Raw genomic sequence first — 26,238 nt, forward strand, 5'->3', positions numbered from 1 at the left:
TACTCTAAGCTGCTTTCATCCAACAGGTGAGCTATCTTGGCCAGCTGAAAGGGCTGCAGGCACTTCTTTGGCTGCCCCCCACCTATCTCTGCTCTGGTGCTTGGTCCCACCAGGTATGCAGTTTGCTGAAGGAGAATCTGGGATAGGTGTAGTGTTTTGCAGTTAATACATTGTGGCTGCTATGGCATTCCCATAAATCACAAAGCAGTAATTGAGAAATGATGCAGTTTATATTGGTTGTGCATTTCTTTGTGGAGGGGTTGTAGGATGAAACCAATGCAACTGTGGTGACAAAAAGAGGGCAGCTGTGCTGTCTTTGTAGCTGAAGTATAGGTTATAAGTGCAAATAAGTTGTTCATTATGAAATGAAAAAGCATTACATATGTATATTATTAATCCTTAGCACCACTTCTTACTGTGTGAAAACAATAATAGTTTCCTTATCAAAAGGATTGTTAATAATGCTTGGATCCTGAAAGCAAAGATGCAGAGGTGGGAGCTGTGTGTATTTATTCTTTCATAGAAAATATTTAAAGCAAAACATTTCTACCCTCATAAGTACTCCTTTGCAGCAGGTTCCTGGTTTGCTGGTGTAATAGTCAGATTGGATAATGACAGCATAGACAATAAGATGAGAAAATTAACTGAAGCAGAGACTGTTGGCAGTGCAGAGACGCTGCCTGGAAACCTCACCAACTGTGAACCACATTTGTAGTATCATCCAGTGGGGGCAGCATCTGCAGTGCAAAGCCATTTGGAGGCTCACTGGTGGTGAGCACAAAGTTTGCTCTCTGCATTAGTAACTAGCAGATAAGATAGCTGTGAATCTGTCTTGCACTGAACATCCTTAAGGTGAGAATCCACTGAGTACTTGCTTCTTTAATGACTCCCAGCAGCATTTCCCAGGAGCCACGTGACAAAGTACCAGAGGGTTGGGCTTTGATTTCAGTAGCTTCATTATGGAGTTGTGCTTATCTCTTAAAATGGATCCTTTCAAAATGTAGTTTGTGTTTGGTGGGGATAGTGAAGAAAAAGAGCTGATTTAAGGAAAATTGAATGGGGGAAGTGTCACATGCTTTGCAGTGTTGAGATTCCAGGCATCCTTGCTGTGAAAAATGGGAGTTTAATTACCCAGGTTTTGTGTGGGTTTGCTGAGTTGCTTTAGTTTGTTTGTCCTCTGTCAGTCTCTAATAATGCTATTATTTACTTTCACTAAACAGAAAAAATTAATTCAGTGATCTCTGTTGCTCAGTGTTTGCCGGCAGTACTGGTACTGGTACAGTATGGCTGCAAATATTGGTGTGTTCTTGCCTGTACTGTTGGCAGAAGCAGTGGGGAGAGTCAAACAGCCTAACTCAATATTGCTTACATATCTTCTATTTCCTTTTGACAAAATCATTGCACGGTTCTGCCTCAATATGGCCTTCTTTGAGCTGCAAGGACCAGATGACATCATTGTTGAACTGTCTAGTTCAGTCCATGTGATATGTACCTTAGAACTTTATGGAGCACTTTTGGCAGTTTCCCTGCCTAATACATGTTTTGGGGCATCATCTCCTTTGATTAGACAGTTTCTAAATAGCAGCATTTGTTACACCCGTCACTTGATTTTTGTCCCAGTATATCATGTGTGTCCCTGTGTATCCCTGCATATCTGTATCACCAATACAGGGAATTTGGGGCATGTTTTCAGCATGACAACCAGACTTGCACAGAATGGCACAGCCCATCAGCCCTCTGTTTAGCCTCTACTCACAGTTAAATGCTGGCATTAGCAGCTTTTTATCCTTCTCACCCCCTTTCCTGGACCGATTCCTTAATGCTGTACACAAAGCAGTCCTGCACAGCACTGCATGTTAAGTCACTGCCTTGCTGAATAAATTGCAGGTGCCTGCTGCTAAAAAGGAAGAGATGATGTTTTTCTTTCTCTGTGTGGTTCTTGTTCTCTTCCTCATGTTTTCTTGATTTTCTCAAGTCATCCTGTTTTGTTTGCTGTTGGCAAGTAAATCACCTAGAGATGCAAAAAGCAAAAGAGCAGAGGGAATGCCCAGTGCATACTAAGAAGCAAATATTCCAGTCTATCAAGCATGGAGGAATGGAAAGAGGTGGATATAGATGGTGATGAATTGAAACATGTACTTATTCATTACTCTGTCTTCCATGTCTGGATCATCTGCTGCTGGGGAGAGGGTGAGACAAAGAAACTCTTGACTTATGGCACCACTGCAATGAGGTGGCAAGATGAGATCAGAGAATCATATAGGCTGGAGGGGACTTGCAGAGGTCACCTAGCCCATCCTGCTGACCAACCTGAATCCCATCTGATCAGGTTGCTCAAGGCCATGCACAGGACACTTTGCATTATCTCCAAGGATGAAAGTCCAGCAGACTCTCTGGACTTCTGTTTCAGTGATTCACTTCCCTGAAAATAAAAGGTTTTCTCCCCCATATAAGGCTGTAATATCCCATGTTGCAGCTCTGGTTGATGCTCCCCTTCCTCCCTGTGTACCTTTGAGGACAGTCTGTGTCCCCTCCCATCAGGCAGTGGCAGGTAGTGGGTAGGTCTCCCTGTAGCCCTCTCTTTTCATGACTGAGCAAACACAGTGCACTCACCCTCTCCTCCTGTGCTCCAGCTCCTCAGCTGGCTGTGGCACTGGGCAGCCTGTGCTGCTCCTGGCAGGAAAAACTTTTCTGTGCTGCATCCCATGAGTACCCTGAGACTGGTTTCTCTTTTCATGTCAACTGACCTTAATTTCTTTCCTTTTTCAAACTTTTTGCATGACATCTCCAAAACAGTAGCATTTTCAAGCTATAGCTTTCATCATAGTATGGTATGATGTCACCAAACTCTATGTATGATAGTAGAAAAGAAAAAAAGCAACTGTTAAGTCTTAGCTCAGTTGCTTTTATCTCTCATCATGTTAATTTTTACAACTATACCCATCCAGCAAGACTTGATCCTGACTTTTTTTCTTGAAGAACTTAAAATGTGTTGTCCAGTGTGAAATTAAATATACTGCAGTCAAATGCAAACATCCAACCCAAAAAGGCAGATGCTACTCCAGTCCAGTATCTATGTGTAAGTCATATTATGTTAGCAAATGAAGCAGAAAAATGGCTCTTAAATAGTTTCTTCTGCTGCTTCCCTCTTTTTTTTTTATATTAGGTTGCCCCTGGTATTTCAAGAGTTTCTGTCCATTTGCTGTATACTCTCACAGCAAATCCAAACAGTTTAGCAGGGCAAAAAACATTTGGAGACTGGCTCAGTGCCCAGAGCCTGCTTTTAACCTCTGCAAAGGCCCTTGTCTTTCGCTGAGTGTGGTGTAGATATCCAACATTTCCTAGCTATGGGAGAAAAAAGAAAATTTCAAGATAGAATTTCTGAATCTCAGTGAATCGGGTGTAACAACTACTGGCCTAAAAGAAGACATCAGATCGTAAAGATCCTAAGAAGCAGGATCAGGCATGCTAAAACACTCAGGTTAATGAGCAGACAGCTATGGCATTTGATGAATTCTCATGTAATTTTGAAAGATATCCACTATCTCCCAGCTGAAAATTCACACAGAGTTATTCTGTATATATATTCTAAAAACGTTATGACCATTAAATATTGTCTAATATATGTATAAATTTGCATGGCTAATTTAGACTTGGGACGATTCATCTTTTTCTTACAAGTATTTGAGAATTCTTCTGGAGTAATCCACCAACTCATCAAGGAACTATTGAGTATAAGTTAAAGCAAATAGTATGTCAAGAGATTGACAACTTGATTTTATGTTGTTATTTCTCACTGACTGAAGAAATTGGATCTGTCTCTCCATCCCTAAAATAAAGTAATCCCCACACAATATTGAAGCACTCATGAAGAGCTGTTGCTCATAGAATGATTCTCCTCTTGGAACTTGAAATAATGTGCATCCCTTTACAAGGTGCATGAATAAAATATTAGACAGGTAGAGTTTGTGACCTAGTTAAAAGTTATGTGCATGATCTCTTCTCCTTGGTTGAACTGAGGAGTCATCTGGAGTGGGGGATATCTTTATGTACAACAAACCTTATCTGAGTTTTTGGTTTTGTTTCTTTTAGTGAAAGGGTCATTTATGAATATGTGCTCTTTTGATTTGGGGCTGAGCTTAAAATAGCTAGACATCTGAAAACTTAATATGCACAGTGAAATTTAATTAGGCAACTGCATAAAATCAAAGGGATTCTTTTGTAGACAGGAAGCAAGAATCCCCTTTTGGTACTTTCAGCACACATGCAGCTAAGTCCTGTTTTCATCTCCTCCTCTTCAGCAAGAGGTGTTAATAATAGGTGTGTATGATCTGCTGCCAAGGGTGATGGGCCAGGGATGTGAGCAGGAATGGACTATATTCCTTCCACTTGCACGGTGCCTGCTTCATGTAGCAAAAGTGCACAAAGTCTAATATTCCAAAAGGCAGTCTTCAACTTTGTACATTCCAATTTGATTTGCTAAGTTTGGTCTCCACAGACACCAAGCACCTATTTCGTGGTCACAGTTTGACTTTTGGATGCTAAGTACCTCTTGAAAGTATACACAGAATTTCTGAATTTAGGCTTAATTAAGCAGTTCCACAAAAGATACAAGCCTAGCTTTTTCAGTGCCTGAATTCATCTTTCTTTTTTTGGTAAAAATTACAAAAAAAGTATATCTGCTTATAAAAACCTTTTTATGTCTACAATGTGGATTAACTGTTGGGAAAGATAGTAAGATTCAAATGTGCTCCAGTTACATTTCTCCAAATTAAGTTATTTATTTCAAAAGTTGGTTTTATTTTTTGGTAGATTAGGCAATACCAAATAAAATTATATTTGTTTAAAAATCTGTTCAATGTTAACTCTCAGAATGAGAGGCCACCTGCAATATTTGTGAATCATAATTATGTGAGACTCATTGTAAAAAAAGCCAACAAAACACAGAATCACAGAATAGACTAGGTTGGAAAAAACCTTTGAGAACAACACAAAAAACCACCATGGAAGTGAAGAAACAGAGAATTCCATTAAGGGAAACACCAGGTCCACTTTCTGAGCAAGATCACTGACACATCTAAGTATGAATATTTCATATAAACCATCACACTTTTCAAATCACCTTTTGCTGGCAGTTACCAAAGCCAGCAAAATTTCCCAATGTTTCATTCAGGCAGAGGTCAGTGATGAATTGAATTTCATTCTCTTAAACATTTCCATTTCTTTTTTGTAGCTATGTCACTGCCTTGATTGTTTGGGGTTTGTTTTGTTTCCCCTCTATTACATTTTTTTTTCAAAAAAGCTGTGAGATTAATATTTTTGATTTTTGTAAAGAAGTATGTTTAGGAGGTGTTTTTTTTGTTTGTTTGGGTTTTTTTTAATTTTTTTTTTAACCTAATGGGAAACATGTTGGAAGTAAGCTTTTCTGTGTCATGCAACTTATGGTTCCCACCTCCTGGTGTATTTAATGCACTGTGTGCTCCTCAGCAGAGCATGGGCAGCAGCTTCAAGCTCCCTCTCCACTCATTTACAGCTTGGCCAGCTTGGGCACAGAGCATTCCTCTCTGTTTGTCTGCACATATTGGTGTGTGGTGTCCTAATTAAGATTTGTTGTCACCCAGGTAGTTCAAATAAAGTTTCATGTGTGGTTTTCACTTTTCCTGTTGTGGTATTTCATGATTTTTAATGTTCAAGGGCAAGACTTCTCTCAACCTGTATGAAGGCAAAAAGGAGAGCAGCTATAGAAAGTATATTTAGGTATAAATTTTTTAGCTTTTCATAAGATGCATTTAGTTGGCATGATGTGTCTATCTGAAAATTGTTTCATAATAATTTAATCCCATTTTTCTTTCATTTCAGTTTCCATCAGCAAGGCAAAACAGTCTTTGCCTTAATTATTGTTCATTAAGATTCATATCTCTGAGATTAAACTGAGATAAGCTTTGGCAATTCTCAGGTTGTGGTTGTCTAAAGAAGAGCCAGTCTGAGGAATAAAACTCCCTGTTTTTCAGCAAGTAAAAATAGGAAAAATCCGCTACAATCCCTGAATCCTCACTACAGTGAGGATTACCCCAGGCACGGGGCACACCATGCTTCTGAGTTAAGAGATGCTGAAGAAGATACATCCTTGACAATGCCTTTGAGAATTTGTTATGTGTCCCTCTGCTGATAATATCCAGGGACAGATGTCTCTTCCATTCTTCAGATGTATCTCAAATAAGAAATCCAGATGTTAGGCTGGCCTCCTTCTCCATTTTAAAATCCTCACTGGGCTCTTGCTTATGTGGCAAACACTTTGGTCATTCCTTCCTTTGGGGTTTTTAAATTTTGAATGTGCAATGCCAGTCACAGGACTCTGAGATTTGTTTTTCTCATATCATGGGTGCTTTTTATTGTAAGAATATTCAACTGGCAAGGGACCACTGGTGAAACAAGGTGGAGTTTTCTGTAGTTTTGTGTGTTATGTTCACATTTCAATGACTCTTAGTTCTAAAGGTCTCAACCTCATTGTGAAGATCTTATTTAATGAGTCTTCTAAATGTGTTGTATTACTGGAGTGGCCTGGCACCACAAATGGCAGGAGAGTTTCTGTTCTGCCAGTACCCAGCCTGGGTGTGGCTGTCCCCAAGTCAGTCAGTCTGTCTTGAAAAGGAGCATCACTCCTGCCTGAACAATTGGCATATCCTTTTGCTTACCAAATGGTTAAAAAAATACATTTCTAAAAAATGGTAAAAATGTTTAGAATTTATCTAGTTACAAACTTAACTTTAGATGCACAAATCTCCTCATATTGGTTGTTAAAATTTTCCACTTGACCTTGATTTCAGCAGCAGATAAGTGATTTCCCGTTGAAATTAGGATAATGAGCCATTGCAGTATGCCAGCTGCCCAGCCATTGTGGACTGTTTTTCTAGGCATTCCAGGAGGATTTTTTTGGAAAGAAATTTGAATGAGTGTGGGATTTTATAGCGAAAAAAGCTACAGAGAAATGTCAGTTCAGAGGAGAAAGTGGTAGCTCACACCCATGTAATTAAAGAAGTTAATATTTTTTACAGTCTGAGTCTAGTCCAGAATTTCTTATCTTGGTTTGGTTTGGGTGCTCCCTGTCTAGGTGAGGCATTTTCTGCCCTTACAGAGGAGATTAAATCTTAGCTGAAGCTCAGAAGGGAAACCAGCTTTGTGTATGCCACTCAGTGTCATGATTTTTGGGATTTTGAGAAGTCTGATATTGGCTGTCCTTATGTTGTTTTGGATCTCAGATGGTTTGGAGTATTTTTTTGTTTGTTTTTTTTTTTTTTCTCTTTTCTTCCTCTCTCTCTTTTTTCTCAGAGAACTGAAAAGATAAGGACAGTTGCTTTAAATATTCATGTTGAGGCCATTTGCACCTGTCTAGTAGGAGCCAGTGACCAATCAGTTCTTTGCACATATCTCAGCTACTGTGTGTTTGGCACTAGATCAGCATATCTATTATTGATTTTTAAGAGAAGCACTGTGGAGGCACCTAATGTTCCTAAGAGGAAGTATTGCAGAGATCAATCTTTCCTGTTGGAGTGAACCAGGCTGGATGGGGCTTTGAGCCAGCTTGGTCCAGTAGAAGGTGTCCCTGGCCATGGTGGGGATGTTAGAACCAAATGATCTTTAAGGTCCCTTCGAACCCAGGGGTTAATCTGGTATATAAATCTGCTTGCATAGGCCTTGTTAAGTTGCTTAAAGGAAAAAAATAGATCTAAGATTGTCAGTGAGGAAGGAATGGAATGGTGACTGCACACTGTGGCAGCTGTGCCCCACAGTGCCTGCCTGCAGGAAGCAGGTCTGTCCATCACCAGGAAGAAGCACTGAGCTCTCAGTGGTAACAAACATTTTCAAACTCTACTGTGCATCCAGTGTAAAGCTGTGCAGCAACATATCCTGCTGTATTTTCATCTGAGTCATACACCTGCAGGAGAAATGAAATCCTGAGCCTCCAGATCCAGGAAGAAGGCAAGAAAGAATTAAAAAGCACCTAAGAATCAACTACAGTCATTGTCAGACATAAGTTGCCTTCTTGGAGGCCAAGCATTTTGTATTGGTTTATCACAAGTAGGTTGGTTCTTCCAATGCAGGGCTGGCCTGGCATTCTACTGTAAATTCCATAGAAGGAGTGGGACAAGCAGAGTCTGTTTATTTCTTGTCTATTTATCATCTTCATTTCATATTTTCATGGAGAAAAACAAGTGCATGTAACTTGTTGGTGGCCTTTCTGGGTTCTTCTGCATTGGAACTGGGCCATACAGGGAGGTAGCTGGAGTAACTAAAATTTGGTGACAGGGGTCTGGCATGGTGCTTGCTAAACACATAAGAATTGCACTTGCGTGAGTAATTAGAACTTGGAAAATATTCATGTGAGACCTCTTATGCTAAACAGTATATTCAATTGTGAAAGGAGAATCTGGTGCTTTTAGCTATCCTGATAAGTCCTTGCTCATAAATTCTACTGAAATTTATGCTATATTCTTCATTTTCTCTACTTTTTCTTGCAGTTCTGCGTTAATGTTTAAAAATATTCACTGTGGTGTATGTGGCCCTTCTCAGCTGTGTTAAGGGTGCTGTGTTGATTAAGAGATTTGTCTGAGATGTGTTGCTGAAGGGCACTGTTTTGGACTGATAAAGTGCTACTGGACATCTATTACCAGAGCAGTTCATCTGCTCAAACAGGGCAATTAGTACAGAGTTCTGCCTTGGGCTGCTCATCCTGCATCTACCAGTGCTGCCTGAGGATTTGCTGTCCTGCTGCAGAGACATGAGTCCTCACAGAGGGCTGTCCACACTGCTGCTGCACAGTCCCATGCATGAGAATATTGTTGTTATGTTGAAGAATTTACACAGTCTGTAACTTAGTGCAGAACTTGGTCTGCCTCCACATTACTCTGTAAGCTTTATCCATTGACAGTTTTGTCAGTGCACTCTGCTGTTGCAGGTGCTGAATAGCATCGTTGGGGTTTTATTCCATGGCGTGAATGATGAAACCAGTCATGCACTGAAAGCTCCACAGAACATTTATCTGTTTGAGTTTTGTATGTATATCTCCTTCAGTCATTTCTGTCCTGTGTGCAGAGCCAAGCTCAGTAAAGCCTGTGTGGTGTGTGCTTTCCTGGTGGTTTCACAATTTAACAGAGACCCTCTTGGGAAATCCTTGAGACCTGGAGCTGTATATTTACTGTGGCACCAGAGGATTCCAGCAAATCACTGTACAATAACTACTCCAGTATTAATACTTCCACTTTTTATTACTGCGACCTCTTTAGAACATAAAATAGGCTATACAATCTTAATATAGTGTACACTGGTGTTCACTAAACAACAATGTATTTCATAGTTCACACTGACATTCATATCATAAATGTGTCTGTTTGAATTACCACTATTGGAACAAACCACATGTATGTTAGTCATTATGTCTATATACTTGTATTGTTTAAAAAGTAAAAGTGTATTCTTGTTGGTACAAAAAGATGAGAACTCCTTTGTGCATGCACTTATGTGATAACTGTGTTCTGGAGCTCTCTTAAAAGCCATTATGGTATTGGGTCTTCCTTAGCTTGGCATTTCTCCCCTTCTGCTGGCTGTCACCAGCCTCACAGCAGAAAGGAAAACTGCTTCTTCCCTTCCTCCATTACTGCTTTATTTTCCACATAAAAAGAGGTATAGAAAGCTGCATCCCACAGCACAGGTGTTTTCCTCCCTAAGAAATACACTGACTTATTTCTCCCTTACCTATTGCATATACAAATGCTTAATTACAGGAAAATTATCTCAAAATTTTAAAATTATGTGCTTTTCTGTCAGTCTATTGTGAGGATATTTGCAATCATTTTTAGCAGATGACACAAAATATAAAGGTTTGGGTTTTTTTCTGTGTGGACTTTAATAACTGATTTAAAACTCCACAAAGTAGGTAATAATTTTGTGTAGAAAAAGGAGAAGATGTTGCATATGAAAATGAAAGATGTATTGATTGACTAGATGGAAGTAGTGTTTTGTAAAGACAATACCATGGTTTTAAAAAGCATTGTCTAAAATAAATATTTTAGAAAAGGGAAAGTGACTAAGAAAAAAAAGCAAAAATTTTGCATATAGACATATAAAAATTAAATAGTAGATTTTTTGTGCTTTTTGTTGTTAGCTTGGAACATATCCTGTCATCCCTCCCAGCAAGGGAGGTGCGGAGGGGAGGGTTTTTGAGCACACAAATATTTTGCTCTTTGGCCTTAACTTTGAATATGGAAAAATAGACCATCACTGTAGATTCCATATTTTCATGTCAAAATCAACTAGCAGCTGCCCTGAAATAACACTAACATTTACATATTGATATTTTCCCCTCAGTTACTTGTAAAGTAGCTGACATTGATTCCATACCCAACTAAATTTTTATCACAGAAACAGAGTTGTGTTTTTTTCTTTGCAGTATTTTCTCTCTCCTTTATTTGGAAATAGCTAAAAACACAACAAAAGGGATCGTTATCTATAACAGGAACTTAAAAGGCACAATTTTTTTTTTGTCCTTCATCAGTGAATTAAAAACTGCATTTTGACATTTTGGCCCTGTTTGCATTTATTCATTGATCACCAGCACAGATGCATTTCATCTCACACATCAGATACTGCATCAAGGCAAGCTTGTGTTCTGAGACTTCCCTAATGACCTATTAATTATTGTTGTTATTATTACACAGCTCACAGGCTTCAGCCACGTTGATGTCATCATTTATCTCACCTTTCATGTGAAATAGTCCCAATTGCTGCTGTGGCTGTCTTGCACTTCTTCCTCTCCCTTCTCCTAGCATGGGCTGGCCTTGGTGTCCTGTTTCCATGACCTTCAACACTGACGTACATGCACCTGCAGTGTTACTGCTAGGTTGTGTTTTGGGGTTTTTTAATGCCTTTTTCATATAATCTTTTTTGTCTTTTTTTTTCAGAGTCCTTTGGAGTATTACATTCTCCTGTTTGGAGTGTGGACTAGAGTCTGGCATTCTGCTTTTACAGGTACCTTTTTGAATTAAAATGCACTTTTTTTTTCCCTTAGGGGTTGATAAAAGGAAAGTTGTTCCAGAATGATTTTACTATGTCCTCCTCTGCTATCTTGTTGTGATAATGAGTTTCTCTTCTTCCACCTTTACTAGTCCATTGGATTGGCAGATTCATTAGTTGCAAGTATATTGTTGAATGCAATTTCAGAAAGATTGAGGCTTTCTCATCTCTTGCTGGCCTCAGTCACACAGCCATGTATGTGTTGCAGAATCCTTTTTGGAAGTACTCCAGTAGTTCCAGGCTTTTTCTCACCCTTTATTTCCAACCTGTACTTTGGTTACAGTCGCTCCATTCAGTAAATTTGTTTTACCTTTTACAATGGAGACCTCCAGTGCAAGTAAACACTTCTTGCCTTAGTCCTCCAGAGCTTTCTATTTATTTCTGTTACTTACCTGACTCCTTTTTGGAAGTATTCCAGTAGTTCCAGGCTTTTTACCATCCTTTATTCCCAGACTGTACTTTGGTTGCTGTTTTTCCATTCAGTAGATTACGTTAGCTTTTTGTAACAGAGACCTTCAGTGCAAATGAGCACTGGTAAGCTCAGCACTTCAGAGCTTTCTGTTACTTATTTGGTTATTAGTACTGCTTTCCAAATACTGAGTCACACAGAATCAGAGAATGGGTGAGGTTTGGAAGGGACCATAGTGGGTCATCTGGTCCAACCTCCCTGCTTAAGCAGCATCATCATAAAGTACATGGTACAGAATTTTGTCCAGACAGTTCTTGAATATGTCTAGTGAGGGAGACTCTACATTCTTTCTGGGCAATCTGTTCTAGTGCTTGGTAAAGAAGTTCTGCTGGTAAAGAAGTTCTTCCTCATATTCAGGTGGAACTTCCTGTGGATCAGATTCTGCCTGTTGCCTCTTGTTCTGTTGCTTTGCACCTCTGAGAAGAGCCTGGATCCATCCTCTTGGCACCCTCCCTTCAGATACTGATAGACATTGATGAGATCCCCTCTCAGTCATCTCTTCTCGGGGCTGAACAGGCCCAACTCCCTCAGCCTTTCCTCATAAGAGAGATGCTCCACTCCCTTAATCATCTTTATTGCCCTTTGCTGGAGCTGCTCCAGGAGCTCCATGTCTCTCTTGTCCTGAGGAGGCCAGAACTGACACAGCACTCCAGATGTGGCCTCATCAGGGCTGAGGAGAGGGGCAGGATCACCTCCCTCAACCTGCTGGCAATGTCATTCCTAATGCAGCCCAGGACACCTTTGGCCTTCTTGGCCACCAGCTCTGCAGAGCTGCTTTCCAGCAGGTCAGTCCCCAGCCTGAGCTGGTGCATGCAGTTGTTCCTCCCCAGGTGCAGGGCCCTGCATTTGCCCTTGTTAAAGTTCAGAAGATTCTTCTCTGCCCATCTCTCCAGACTGTTGAGGTCCCTCTGAAGGACTACACAGCTCTCTGCAGAACTGACCACTGCTCCCAGCCTGGTGTCATCAGTGAAGTTGCTGAGGAGGCATCTGCCTCTTCATCCCAGCCACTGATGAACAAGTTCAGCAGTACTGAGCCCAGTACAGAACTCTGGGGGACACCAATGATGACAGGCCCCTGACTAGACCCTGTGCCCCTGAAAATGACCCTTGGGATCTGCTGTTTAGCCTCTTCTTAATCCACCTCACTGTCCAGGCATCCAGCCCACACTTCCAGAGTTTGCCTGTGAGGATGTTGTGAGACAGGGTCAAAAGCCTTACTGAAGTCAAGGTCATCAATATCCACTGCTCTCCCTCCATGCATCCAGGTAGTTGTTTCATCACAGAAAGCAATCAAGTTGGTCAAGCATTATTTACTTTTAGTGAGGTATTAAACTGATACTAGTGATACTGGTACTCCTGAGCACCTTCTTGTTATCCATGTGGCTAGAGATGGCCTCCAGAATGAGCCCCTCCATCACCTTTCCAGGGAGGAAGGTGAGGGTGGTAGTTCCCTGTATCCTCTTTTCTGCCCATTTTGAAAGCTGGGGTGCTTTTTTCCAGTCCTCAGGCACAAGTCCATCCACAACACTGAGCTTGACCTCAAGGTCTGAGCAGAAGATGATCATTAAAGCTTAAAAATCTTTATTTTTGTCACTAAAGCTCCAAAACAAAAGGTGTCAGGAATCCAGTGTCAGGAATAATGGAAAGAGTAACTTCATCCTTGGTGAGTACAAGTAAACCAGCTGAAACCCATGAGGAGAGGACTGGACAGGAGGTGAACATGTGGCACTTCGTAGCCATGGTTGTAAAATTCTTGAAAGATTGATAAGGTATTTCATTGTAGCAAAGAAAAAAAAAATCAGTAATCAATGTCTGATGTGTCATGTGTCAAATTAGCAACACACTTCACAAATACTTAGTTTTAATTCTGCTCAGTAAAAGGCATTTCATGTTCATCTGTTTCCAACCAGCATATTTGGCTCCAGAACATAAATTTGCATTGTGTGGGGTCTTAAATTAACAATTATCACTGCTGTTTTATTTCAAGACAAAATGTTAAGTCTGAGGGTACACATGGCTAATTTAAGGGTAAAAATCTGTTCCCAGAATGTGAAAATCATCTCAGAAGCCATTTCTATCAGCTGAGGAATTGGGAACTTGAAATTCCAGATACATAGTATGAAATTAAGGCAGCAAAAGCATTTTAGCTGTGACTGACACGAGGAACATTCAAAGATCTGTGTTAATTTTTGTGATCACAAGTTAACCTACACTAATTTTACAGTCACATTTCATATTTTTACCTCCTTCATGTCATGCTGTAGGGGATTTATTTCTGCCATCTTAGAAATGGGATTCAATGTTTTGTGTTCATACAGATGCTCCAGTAGGTCTGTGGTTTTGTTGGAAATATATTGCTCATTTTGTCAACAGAAAAAATTGGATTTGTGATTTATGATGAAAGCAGCATTCAGTCCTGGCTGGGGTGACACAACCAGCCCTCCCTTTACATTAACTTTTAAAGAATGCCTTGAAACCAGTCCAGATCAGTGATGAGCTGGAACTGGGACTGAGGGACACCTTCAGTGGAGGGACTCAGCTCCCCAGCAGTGGTTGGGGATGGTGTGCTGGCAGAGCAGCTTGGCAGGAGAGGTTACCTTTATGAAGCAGGCATGGGCAGATGAAAAAAGAGACACCATGTGTCCTCATTTGAGGTTTGGCACCTTGGTTTCCACATCCCATTATTTGTCTGGTTTAGGCATCTTAACTCTGCCATGCAGGGTTAAGTAGTTTCAGTCAACTACTAGAAAACTTTGCTGATACTCATCTCTTAAAAAAAGATAAAGCAGTAGATACAAGACTGGCATACCTCTATCCACTTTCTGAGTTTGGGATGAATTTCTTACGTTACTTTGGGCAGCCAATATCAATCCTGTATTAACTTCCAGTTGGGAGATTTACTTTTGTTTACAGAAGAGGGGAGATCTATAAGTGTGGCTGTGTGTCACATATCTTAGAGGAGAATGGATCTGTAGCAATCCTAGGGTAGTCTGATACTCTCAGGGAGGGCAGGAATGGAGGAGTGGTTTAAGCAGACTTTCTAAGCAATAGTCTGTGACACCTGTGAGGACAGGGTGGAGAGCATCCCTAGTTCAGGCATCGCAGGGACAAGCCTGTTGTGTATCTGGTCATGCAATCAGCATGTGAAAGGGGTCTGAAGCATTGCCAAAAAGAAGAACTGGATTTACTGAGGAGTCTGCAGCAAACCTCAGCACTCATTCAATTGACTGGTCAGTATTTCTGGTTGCTGGATTTACTCCACTATGCATTTTCATCCTGAAAGTGCACGATGCTCTGAGCCTGGCATCCCTCTGTGATATGTTCCTGCCAACCACCCAGTGCCAACTCCTTTGCCCTCAGCCTTCTGAGCTCAGCAGAGAGTGTGCCCCAGGCACAGAGGCTGCAGGAGAGAGAAGATGTATCTCTCTGCTGCAAACCAAATGGTCTGGGTTAGCAGGAGCTTTGCTTCAGGAGGAGCTTCACTGAGAGCATCACCTTTCTCCACAATGCCCTTATGCCAGCTCTGTTCCTTCTGCAGGATGGAGGAGCTGCGAGAGGAGATGAGGAAGAGAGCTTGAGCTGTCTCTTCCTTTTTCCTATAATCCTTCTCTGTCCTTGTAATCTACTCCTGCTTCCCAACTCACTCTTCAGTGCTTCTTCCTCTATTCCCAACACCTTCTCCTCTCTTTGCCTGGCTAATAGCATTTCTCTTTACTTCTCTGTGTCTTGTCATTTCTCACTTTTCTTATGTCTGTCTCCACACTCACAATTCCAGGTTTTGGGTTTCTTTAGTTTGTTTGTTTTGTTTGTTTCTTTTTGCAGAGTCCCTGCACTGCCTTCCTCTCTCCATTTAATTAAATGTAGTGGTCATGACTTGATATAGCTTTTGTTTTCTTTAAGATGGTGAGGATTTTATGGTTTCTTAAAATCAGAGTCAGGAAGAATTTCCAGCATCATCATCATCATAACTTCACCTAACCCCTCAGATAGGCAAAAACCATTCAAAAGAATCTGGAGATTCTGATTTCTAAAATGAGGCTTTTCAAGAATATTGTTTTAGTGAAGATCATTAAATTAATCAGTAATACAAAGCCCCACTTTGAGTGTCAAATTTGCATATTAAACAAAAGTTTGGATGCTCATTGACAAGTTGTTGTGAGAGACAGGGTCAAACGCCTTACTGGCCTTTCTGGAGCTGGATGTTCATCTCCAGTTAAATAGGTTGTGAACAGTTTGTGAAGATCTGTAGCTTAACATGTGGACTCTGTGGCATCTATTCCCCATACAGCAGCCAAGAAGAAAATATACTCAGTGTATTCTAACAGCAAACACCTCAACAGCTGTAGTCAATGCTGGTATAGTGTGAGTGGTTACACACACAAGTGTGTGACCATGCACAAGTGTAGCACTTGTGTTTAGTTTTACAGCTGTAATCATTAATTGCAACATCATCATAACAATGAAGACCTAGACTGCCTTGTGTTCCAGTGCCAAAACTGGTATGTTCAACCATCTGCTTGAAGAACTCTGTAATATACAGATACATCTTCAAGACATAATGCTATGCATGCCTTCAGTTTTCTTTCTTGACTTCTAACAACATGTACCTTTAGACATGAGGTTGGAGAAACGGAGAATGAACTATCCTGTGGTATGGGAAAATATTCTCTTATCTAGAGAAAAATATAATTTTACCATTTAAAAATGAAAGAAATGATTCATGGAGTTTCTCTGAGGGTTGCAGTGCCCTAGAACACTGCTGTAAATCATGTATGGTTTATTTTTGCTGGTTTTTTTTTTTCCAAATGTAATTTTAAAAAGACTAGATTTGTTTTTCCTTAGTCAAAACTTTTATAGTGTGTTTATTTAAGAAAAAAAAATATGCAATATTTCATGTGTGTAGAGCTTAGAAATGAAATGCTTAGAAATGGTTAACTCAGGGCAATTCATTTGTAGACATTATTTTTAAATAGCCATTCTGACCTTACTGCAGTAATATCTCATGTTACAGAAAAGGCTGTTTAATGCAAAGAGTTTTGACAAACAAGACCCCACAGCTAATCAGAAGAGCAGCTCAAAGTCTGCAATTGTCAGAATTAGGCCGCTCTATTGTATCCCCCTGGCTGAACATTATCATTTTTCTGATGGTACTGGTTTTACTATGCTCATTTTTAATTGTGCCTACTGTACTGCCTCTCAAAGGTGGCCTTGTAAGTTTTTAATCTCAGTAGCAGACATTAATTAGCTTTATTTTAATATTTATTTCTAAAGATTAAATGCTTGTGTTCCTGTATAGAATTTATTAAAAAGAATTTTCCATGTAACAAGCTGTTAAAGTAAGAAAATATTTAAATATAAATAATTAGGTGGCTTTCTGGGTTCTTGCTTTTAAAATCTTGACAAGTATTATAAGAAATATTCTGTATGCTTAGGCACTGTTTCTTTCAAATGTGTTTTCACAACATGTAAGAAACTTCAGGAAGGTGCTATTAAGCTTTGTTTTGAAACTTTGAAAATAGGTATTTTCAAAAGATTCTTTTACTATATACATCTCTAAAGGAAAGGAAATTTTAAGTATGGTGTCTTTTTCTATTTATAATAGCTCTTTATGGTTTCTGTTTTTTTCACTGCATAAATTATTGGAATTGTTTTTCTTTTCTGGGCTGTATTTGTTTACTTTGGGTCTTCATGTATTTGAACATTTCTGGAGTTTTGCAGGATGAGTAATTGCAAGGGAGTGTCTAACTGAAGCTGTTTTCATTGTGAGTTTATGGTTATTTCTCACATAAAATCTCTTCATACCTATGATATTATGCTCCTTTAATGTATTTCTCATTGTAAACAGTTTTAGAGAACTTTCATCAATAACCAAGAGTCTAAACATGGCAGCTTGATATTTCAGGGCCTTGGGCCTTTTTATGACAGTTGGGTAAATTCTTGCCATTCCCACATGAAGAAGCTGGCAGCAGTGTTTATGTACATAAAATCAGAGATTACTGAACTCTTTTGTGAAATGAGAGATTGGATCAAATCCCCAGTCCCCAAACTGGGGTGAGTTTCTGACCTCCTGAGGAAGAACTGACTTGGTCTTCCTATTTCAGCTGAAATGTCCTACTTGCTAGAAATTACTTAATTGCACTGGAGCAGGATTAGTAACCCAATTTCCTTGTCAAGTACCATATGTGGTCTTTTTCTGCTCTTTTCTTTATTTAAAGAAACCTTGCTAGTACTTTTTGTTTGTTTGTTTGTTTTGAAGTGGAAGTCTTTGAAAGCAAGTTTTGGAAAAGGATCTGTCTCTACATACTGATCACAAAATTGTTAGGGTTGGAAGGCACCTCTGGAGATCACCTCATCCAACCCACCTGCCCAGTCAGGGTCACCTGGAGCAGGTGACACAGGAAGGTGTCCAGGTGGATTTTGAATGTCTCCAGAGAGGGAAACTCCACAACCTCCCTGAGCCTGTTCCAGTGCTCTGCCACCCTCAGTGTAAGGAAGTTCTTCCTCTGTGGAACTTCCTCTGTTTTTGTTTCTGGCCATTGCTCCTTATCCTGTCACTGGCACCACTGGAAAGAGTCTGGCACCCTGGACAGCCACATTTGAGATATTTGTATAATACAAGGTGTAGCCTGGTACTTTGAGTATCTGCCCTGGAAGGCTGCTTCCAGTCTGGACTCCAAATCCAATGGAGGAGGAAGTGTTTTCTTTGTCATCCTCCCCAGCTTTGACTGTGTTTTGAGGTCTGGCAGCTACGTGCTGGGTGAGACAGTGTGGATGACTAAGGTGAGGAGGTCCCTGGTTTTTCTACAGTTTGGGGAATATCATTAGGCTTAGTTGCTTGCATGTCTTTTAGAAGAAATAAGAACTTCACTTATGCTAGGTGGCATGGGTGCTCAGGACATGCCCATGGGGTCTCTTTCCCTGAACATGCTTTCTATCCTACATGCTCATGATCATTCCAGATTTTTCACAGTTCCCTTCCATAGATGTGAAACAGGAGAGATGGGCAGCCATAGAAGTCACATGGGAGATGAGGAAAGTGTCCAGGTTTTGCCTTGGTTTGATGTTCAGGACATAGCTGAGGCCTTGTAGCCAGGCAGAAGAGTTCACAAGTGATTCTCAGTGTATTAGTTGAGGGAGAAAAGTACTGGCAGAGGAACACGTGCTTTGTGGTGAGATCCAAGCTTAAACATAATCTACCCAAGATTTTATGAGTACTGCTGTCACATAAATGGTGAGCACAGACTCTGTTTCCCCACAGAAAATGCCATTTAGGTGTGTGTGTTTCAGTGCTGATGAGTTTTGAAGGCTCAGCTTGATGTTGCCATGCAGCAGTAGCCAGAAAGGAGATGAACCTACAGAAGTCTTCTGGTCATGGGTCCTTAAGTCTTTGACTACAAGGCTGTGTTGGTAGGCACACTGCACATTTAATATAAACATTCATTTTGAAAATCTATACTTGCACTTTATCCATTTAAATCTGGTTTGATTTCTTAGTATTTCCAAGATAAAAAGTTCTTCTAAGAAAAAATGATTTATGTTTTAGGGCTTACCCCATAGTGTAATTAAGGCCAAGTCTATCCCATAGCTGCACTGCTATGCTGCAGTAGAGTGCTTTAACATTCATACAAGTTTTCAAACATTTAAAGGATTTGGGACTATGTTTAATTTATCCCAGTGTGACAAATGGTTCAGAATTGGCATTTTGAAAATACTGCTATCAAGATGTATGTTCTGTAGGTGAGTTTATAGCTATAATTTTTTTGGTGAGGGATGCTGCAGAAGTTACTGAGCTGTTTCCCAGCTGCCTGATTACTGATGAGACTTGAGCTTCTGCTGTTGAGGGCCAGACTTGGCAGTGTTATTGGGGGTACCACATGGGTGATGGAGCCTGAGAATCCTGCTAGTGAGGTGATGTGTCTGTAGTAAAACTAGAAGGAGGAGGGTGTTTTGCAGATGTATCTCCACATTTTTGCAGATAGATTTTTATTTCCTTCTTTGCAAGTGCATATGATTTCTATGGAACTTACTGCCATAAGATTTTGGTGGCTTAAAATATGTCTCACTCTGAAAGTGGGCTTGTTAAGAATTACCATGGACTTGAGATGAGAACTAAAATGAAAAGTTTTCAATTTAAAACATTTTTGCTGAGCTTCATAATTGAAATAATTTTTTTTCTTCTGTCTCCCTCTGTTTTTTCCCCACTTTGCAGCAGTGACCCCCCAATTGACTTTTTCCCCCCACACATTGGAAGTACTACTACCAGGAAAAAAAGGTGGTTTACCAGGATGCCAAATCCAAACATGGCCATGAAAGACATCTTCCAGGAGCAAGAAGATGAGATGCTAGCTTTTCCTATCAGTAGAAAAAAAAGGGAGGGTGTAGTGCAGATAGCACTGCTCCTTCCATCAGAGCAGAGCAGGAGTTACTGCATCTTGCAGAAGTAGGAGAGAAGTAAAAACCTCCCTTTTTCCAGAGAAGAGGGACCAAGCAGGTGGGACTTGGTACAGCAGGGACCTATATCAGGTTTGATGAACCTCTGAAATGTAACTGAACACCAGAGCCAAGTATCCTGTATTGAAAAAGGGGATTATGTTGATCTCTAAAAGTGCATAAAAGATCCTAGGAAAACTGTGTAGGCTCAGGACACCACAGGATAAACTGGGAATTGTGGCCTTATTGTAAGGAGGAGGCTTTAAATTTAAAACATGATGGTTATGGAGAGATGTGGAATTAAAAGTATAAAAACAGTTTAGATTTGAGACCATTGACACTGGCTGATGAACAAGCAGTAAGAGTGTTTCCTAAAACTTTGTGAAGTGTTTAGAGCACCATTCCCATAAAATGCACACTGAAATAGAAATATTCACATAAGGCTACAAATGTAGTAAAACGTTATATTCCTTATGAGAATTTTTAGCCCCTTCTTTGGTTTGTTGGGGTTTTTTTTTTGTTTGTTTTGTTTTGTTTTGTTTTGTTTTGTTGTTTAAATGACAGCTGAAATTACTGCAAAGGGCACAATGCTGTCTAAGCAACACAGGCATCCGAAGAAAAACCAGAACTGATTTCTACTACAGCTTTTACAAACACAGCCTGTAGTATTGCTCTAAATAATAAGACATTTTATTTTGGTTTGTACTGTCTCATTGGAAGATAGGGGAATTTCATTTCTGGGCTTTCTTCTACATTTATGCAGCCTGTTGAAAGAAATCAGAGTTTTCATTGTTGTGAGATATCTATAGGGCAGTATTTTAACCCAGAAGCATCACTGAGAGTGGATTACTGCTACTGGGTAGGAGATGTAACAGTGATGGATTTCAGAACTAAAAAGAAGCAAAATACTTTCTAAAGTTTTTTCTTTCAAAGAGGCATCTCTGTCTACCTCCCAGTGAGACCTAGGCATACATTACAGGGTTAGTATGTAAGTATAGCTGCTAGGTTGCTTTCCTGCTTTCCAGATGTTTATACCTCCATGGATTTTCCAGCAGCTATTTCAACTTAACAGTGTTAGCATTTCTGGTTAGGGCAATGTCTTGCTTTAAGCCTCATCATTTTCACTGCACATTGAAATAGAAAGAGTGCTCAGTGGTGACACTGTTTTATTTATGGAGAGTTTTGTCTTAAAAGCCTTTGATGTAAGAGCCAAGCAGAATTAGCAAAAATATATCAGCCTGTATTATGCCCAGCTATGCAAGCTATTGCAAACAAGGCTAGTTTTAGTTTGGGTTTTTTTTGGTTGGAAGTAACACATCAGCAGTGAAAAGTGACCGCCGAGGTTACTACCTTCCCATTTGGTGGGAATTTCTCTTGCCTACATAATTCTGCCACCCTTAGTTTCAGGTCACTGTAGTTCACATTATTCATGACCTTTTGAAGGTTTAAATGTATACTTGAACAGATGCCTGTTGCTCTTGCTGTTCACTGTACCGTGTTTTAGGGAGGAACAGAGCCTGAAAACAGGCACTTTCATTTGTATTTTGAGTGATGGTAGATCTGAAAGACTATTTCATCTCCTCATGCTTTATCTTGACAGTTAATATTATGTGAGACCAAGACTACACAGCATACACATCTTTATCTAAAATTGGCTTAAAAAATGAAATACTGCTGCCATTCTGGATATGGATGACCTTTTATCAATTTCAGCCAAGTTTACTTAGGCTTTGCCTGTTTTTTTTAAACTTAGTAGCATAAATATGTGAGGTTTACAATGGCAATTATCCACAGAATAACTTGTATCAGTTTTAGGCATACATATTAGTATAACTTAGCACACAGACCTGTAGCCAGTGATTCTCAGTGAAGCTCTCATTTGTAGGCTTTGCAGCGACTGTTAAATAAACAGTATCTTCATTATGGGGCCTGCAGCTCTGAAGTGCACCCAGGTATTAGGGGAACCTGAGATTTCCCATCTGTGTCCTGTGTTCCTGTGTAAGTTTTGTTGTGTGATCTCTTTGAGTCCTGTTGCAGCCACTTGATTATTTATACTGGAATTTATGTCATGTTATGGTGCATCTTGAGGCCGTGGTAGTTATATTTTATCACCTGGAAAATAAAATTGACACAGGCCTTTAAATATCAAGGAAGGCAGAGTAAAGGCTGTCAGCCTTCATTATATTTATCCACTGTACATCATCCTCCCTTCTGTGCAATCCCTTCATCTGCTGTCCCAGAGGGATGAATTAGGAGAATGAGCTTCACTGTAACTTTGTCAGGTGAAGCAATGTCCTCACCAAAGTCAAGGACAGAAATTTCACTCGTTTCATTTGGACCACGTTTTCACATGGCTTTTTTCTGCTTTTTCTGTAGCTTGAATACTGCTAAAATATGTCATGCCTTTCTGTGGATACTTTTAGACAAAGACTGGGTGAAACGTGGCCAAATGCGTAGGAGCTACAGGACACCACAGAACGGAGGAGGGAAGTGTGTCATTTACTGTCAGTTGACACCATTCAGTCTGTGTTTAGAATGCAGTTTTAGGTATGAGAGGAAAAAATGAACTCTGTTATTGCACAATGCTATTGTATTCATAATAGTGCTAGAAATAAATACTTGCCACAATGGGCTTTGTTCATAAATTTCTCATACATTTCAAGAAACTGCATATTCAGAATATATGGACCTAGGATTCCAAAGTTTCTGCATAGTTTATCTCTTCCTACTGCCTCGGTTTTAAAGTAAGGAAAGAATATGTTACAGGAGATTTATTCATAGTTAATGTTACTTGTATAGCTATTGCTGCTCTGGGCTGTGTTGTGTTCCCCTAAATCATGCAGATAGAGCATTGGTTATTTAAATATGAATATCTGACAAGCATATTATGGACTCAAGAGTGATTAAATTGTGATGCCTAGAATGAATTAAGTGCTTTGAATCTCTGCCTCTGCCACAAAGGAATCCTGAATTGAAGTGTCTGGCTGAAAATGCAGCTTTAAAAACCCAAAATTTTGTGCATTTTGTATTCTACTCAGAAGGTGTGGAATAGTTGTGGGATATTAGAGGAGCTCAGTAAGACCTTTCAGACAGGTTTTATTAATGTATACATGGTGTTAAATAGAACTATGTTTGAATGCATCTGCAAGATTTTTGTCTTTGTTTCTCTTGAAATAATTTCTTAAGTCTAGTAGTTTTGTAAGGAAGAGCAGTAATGGAAATCCAGAGTAAATCCTGAAAAAGACTGTTCAGTCCATAGAAGGATTACAGCTATACAGCAGACCACTGGATGTAAACAGAGAGAAAGGAACATTTCTTGAGTCCCTAGATATATTTCACATGTTTTCTGGGAGTGGGTGAAGAAAACCTGTTTGCCCCTGAGTTTCTGCAGGATGTTACTGGTACCAGAGATGTACCCAACAGGGAAAGGGAATTCAGATGCCTAAGCCATGAGTTTCTTTGGAGTTCAAGCCAGAAAAAAAGCCACTTCTATGCCCTGGTTGCTGCAATGATGATCTTCACAACTGGAATCTGAGTCTTCCTGAGACATCACTGTACTGCTGCTCTCAGCCTCCTATTAACAATAAAATTAATAAGTAGCAAGGTTCTGTAGTGTTGCTGTGGTGTTTCAGGTGCCCATGGACAGAAGAGAAGCTGGTAAAAATTGAACTCGTTTTCCCAGTTAGCAGTAGGAACAGCCTGCAACCATCACCAGCACAGGCAGAAGTTTCATTAGATTTTACATTCATCCACCTCTCTTTCATCACACTTTCTTTTTTTACTGTATCTGGTTAGTAATTTTTATCTCTCTGAGATGAGAATACTGAATAAGATTTCTGGTGATACTTTAATGCGGCACTTCAGTGAAATGGAGCAATTTAAACAATACACAAAAAGTTGATTCCTTTTCATAGCTGTATGTTCCTTAATTTATAGCAGCAGCCCCACAGGTACAAAGCCTCCATGGCTGGCCACAAAACCACTTGGCTGTTACCCCCCAGGCTCCCTGTGCTGGCTCAGGTGGACGTTTCTGTCCTGGCTCCTCACCAGGTCTTTGCTTTTCTTTCTAGACATGCCTGAAGCACACTGCCAGTTGCAGCATATTTCCATGGACTCCGGGGCACCTGGCTCCATATGTGCTTGCAAACAAACACACTTGTTCTCTCAGATGAACATGCGTGCATGGTGGGATTTACTTTTCTTCTTTTTTTTCCTTTTTAAGTGTGGTGCTGAAGCCAGTGTGGATGCTCAGCCTACTGGGCAATGCTTGCTGACATTGATGAAAGCTATCCAAAGTGAGGAAGTTGTTAAATGCTGGGAAAAGACTTCCAAAAGCAGCCTTGAGCTGGAGGCCTTGGTTCCCATGGCTCTGATCTGTAGCGGTGTGCGGAGCCACCCACCAGAGGAGAATGGAGTTGGCAGCTGTCCTCAGGGGCAGGACATGGTCACCTTTAATGACAGTGGTCTAGCAGGAGAGTTCTCTTGCTTGCTCAAGTAGTATTAACTCAGTTGGGTGACAGTGTTAAGTACTGAGAGCTCGGTTGTTTGTGGGGTTTTCATCCTCTTGACAAAGCCCCTGCTCTCACACAGATTTGATTTCTGCACACAAGTATTAAATATACACATCAATGGGGTATTTATACAGACACTTAGCCATCCAGCTCTCAGCTCTGAGCTGGCAATGTGGAAAGATTTGCTTTGTGTGTACGGAAGAGAAATGTGTGTGCAGATGCAAGTTGGAATTGCCTTCTGCGCATTTGGAAGTTTCATACTTAATTTCAAAACAGTACCAATAAATATGTTGATTCAAATGAGGAAAGCTTTTTCTCTTTCAGGGAGACTTAGTTTAAATTCAGGAAGTCAAACAGCTGAGGAGTTAGCACTAGGATTTATAAAACAACATTGAAAGAGAAGCTTAATTACCATTTCCCTACCCTTTCAATTGCATTGAATCTGTGTCTGGTTTATCACCCACCTAAATATGTTAGTTTGTATTAGAAGAATGCTTGTGACAGTGAGCCCTCAGGAGAAAGCTCAGCTTTTTCCTATAATCTCATTATAGCATTTGTATGTTTTATTTGCTCGCTTTGACCTTGGATAATATGTAGAAAGTATTTAATGTATATATATCACATGATTCTGGTCATCAGTGATTGAGGTTGTTTTGTTTTTACTGTTAATGTAACTTCAGCTGGAATTTCAAGTTGGGTATTGATGGATGAGAACACATAGGATGACAGCAACATGAAAGCCAATCATCCCACGGAAGGATGCTGCTCTGTGTTCTTTAAGATAGAGTGAAGATGGAGCAGCTGCTTTTCTTTTTCTCCCTGAAGATCACAGTGATAATAGAAATGGGATATTAAAGAGGGCAGCATAGATTAATGGGGCAGTAATAAAACAAATGAGACCCATTAGCGAAATCACTGCTTGAAAAGTAGATTCCATGGTAAGTGCCCTTCAGTGCCTCGTTTAGGAAAAATTGTTTCAGCACTTGTAATATCATCCATGGTGTTGGATTTTAGACTGTTTTGACAATCTCAGTGATAAAACCCTAAAATAATTTAGATGAAGAGAAATTTTATTTGTACTTACTGCTTGATAGAAAACCTGAGTTATTATATCTATCTACATGTTGAAGACAAGTTCTTCTTTTGCAAACCCAGTCACAATGGTTTTTCATGTTCCCAAAATCTTAAAATCATAAAAAACCAAAGACATTTTTTGTTGTTCTGTTAAGCCTGTAAGGTGATAATGAGAGCTAGGAAGGCCTTCTTTTATTGCTGGAGCACCAGTGCTATGGATACCAATGTTCAAACAGATAGGAACTGGAATTGGTGGATTTAGTGACATCTCCTGGCTTTATGTGTTGATTCTGTATTTGATTAGCAATGAAGGATGTGCACTGCACTTAAAACTCTTCATGTCTCTGTTTGCTCTCTGCTTTTCAGACCAGATTGTTTTCTGCACAATTTAATGAGCAAGGAAAATACACTTGATTGCTGAGATTTATACCCCCTTATATTTTTCTAACCCCCTTATATTTTTCTATAAGGAGAAAAATATTTGGGGGTTAGAGATAAAACATGTTCACAAATCTACTTAACTAAGCCAAATACATTAATATGAAGTCCTTTTTTACTGGAAGATGTGTGGCTTCAACTCTCTGAATTGTCTCATTCTGCTTCCCTTTCTCCCTCTAGAAATGTATGGCTGTATTGTGATGAGGCTTAGTTTTTTTGGAAATTTTTTTTCCCCCCAGTGTAATT

General features: G+C 39.9%; 1 protein-coding gene across 4 annotated transcripts in view; it reads left to right on the top strand.

Moving 5' to 3' along the window:
• Positions 1–26,238, top strand: part of FAM110B (family with sequence similarity 110 member B) — a 114,363-nt gene that overhangs the window by 84,135 nt on the left and 3,990 nt on the right. For all 4 annotated transcript variants that reach the window (XM_054638867.2, XM_077185810.1, XM_077185805.1 and 1 more), the window contains one exon: positions 10,959–11,025. The gene's annotated coding sequence lies outside the window, so the exon portion shown is untranslated. The remainder of the gene's footprint in view (positions 1–10,958; positions 11,026–26,238) is intronic.

Source organism: Agelaius phoeniceus, chromosome 1, assembly GCF_051311805.1.
Source record: "Agelaius phoeniceus isolate bAgePho1 chromosome 1, bAgePho1.hap1, whole genome shotgun sequence".
NCBI lineage: Eukaryota > Metazoa > Chordata > Aves > Passeriformes > Icteridae > Agelaius > Agelaius phoeniceus.